The following is a 2,013-nucleotide window of genomic DNA, read 5'->3' as shown; positions in this document are numbered from 1 at the left end:
GAACAATATATATGATTTCTTGATATCTTATATGATTTTCTGTCAATATATATGACATCTTGAATAATATATAAGACTTCCTGTGAATAAATATGATATCTTAAATAATATATATAACTTTTTGTATCTTTATATGATATCCTATTGGTTATTATAATCAACAGAAAGTCATATAAGATATCAAAAAATTATATATATTGTTTGGAAAGTTATATAAGACATCAAAAAATTATAGTAACTAATAAAATATTATATAAAGACATAAAAAGTTATATATATTGTTCATAATATCATATATATTTATAAAAAATTATATATATTATTCAGAATATCATATATATTATTCAGAATATCATATATATTGATAGAAAGTAATATAAGGCATTAGGAAGCCATACATATTATTCAGGATGTCATATATATTTACAAGAAGTCATATAAGGTATCAAGAAGTCATATATATTATTCAGGATATTATATATATTCATAAAAAATTATATATATTATTCAGGATGTCAAATATATTTTTCAGAATGTTATATATATATTCACATGAAGTCATATAAAATATTAGAAATTATATATATTATTCAGAATATCATATAAAGACACAAAAAATCATATATATTGTTGAGGATGTCATATATATTCACAGAAAATTATACAAAATATCAAGAAGTAATAATATTATTTTTTATTTTATAAAAAAATATTTTTATTAAAAAAATAAAAAAATATATAATATTAAATATTTATTTTATTATTAATTTTGTTACCTGAACTAATATATTTTATATTAATTGATTGTACCGACATGATACGCAAAGAATTACTCGGTGAAGCATACACCATGCGAGACTTGAGTTCCGTTGCCCCGCGCTCCCGTTTGCCGACTCCTGACCTCCTTATTTTATTCTATTTCCTTTTGTTTCTTTGTCGACCGGTCTCGTCAAACAGCAGTACGGAAACGGTGGAAGTCGTTACAGAGCATATTATTATATAGCTACTATCTTTGAATAAAGTAGAGGTGGATTACAAATTGCCTACGCCGTGTAGATGCTCTTCTTTGACGTGTGTACTTGTGTTCAACGATCAGAACGTCTTGACTGTGAGAAATAAGAATAAGAAAGAAAAAGTAATGGCGTCTGTCTCTTTTGTCTTTCTATCTCAATCAGTATAATATTTTGGTTCACGGTAGAACTGAATGGAAATCGAAACTATACCCATATACCCCATCATATTTTGTTTCTGACCAAAATGGGAATTCGGAATGGTCTTTGAATACCAAGGAGCAGGAATGGGAGTTATTTACTTCTATACCTATTCCAAAAAACAGTTTCCTTCAACCAAATGTTCTTGGGATCCATTTTTTTATGAATAAAAGAAATAATTTTATAGCTAAAAAAAATAATTTATCTATATTTTTTCATATATAAGAAAGTAGCTTCGAAATCTGTTATCCATGTAATTTTGTATTACTATTTTTTAGATAAGTTACTAAAATATAACTATTTTTTTTAATATCTTTTATATTTTTTAGATTTGGAGAAAAGAAGACCGAGTTATTAGACATTAAATGATGAAGATAATAAAAAATGAGAATGGGACATTTTAGGAATAAAATTAAATACCTACTTTATAGCTGACGAAAAGATGAGTTAGTCATCCATCTCTAAGGTGGATAAGATTTTTTTCTATTTCATAGATAAATACTATGCATGAAAAAGTAACTTATCTATTTCATGAATTCTGATCCATTCTTTTGTGAGTAAATATTATAAAAAAATTGATCAACTTTTTCATTGACTAACTTATCCATATTCTCATATTTTAAAGATGGATAAGTTACTTTCCAATGGATAGCATTTATCTATGAAATAGAAAAAAATCTTATTTGTCTATGGGTTGATTAAATCATTTTCACATTAGATATTTAATTTTATTTTTAAGATATCACATCCTCATTTCCAAAGTCTCCATCATTCAATGCTCAATAACTTAATTGTTTACTTT

Source organism: Elaeis guineensis, chromosome 11 (genome assembly GCF_000442705.2).
Source record: "Elaeis guineensis isolate ETL-2024a chromosome 11, EG11, whole genome shotgun sequence".
Classification (NCBI taxonomy): domain Eukaryota; kingdom Viridiplantae; phylum Streptophyta; class Magnoliopsida; order Arecales; family Arecaceae; genus Elaeis; species Elaeis guineensis.
The sequence above is the reverse complement of the archived record's forward strand: the minus strand, read 5'-3'. Positions refer to the sequence as shown.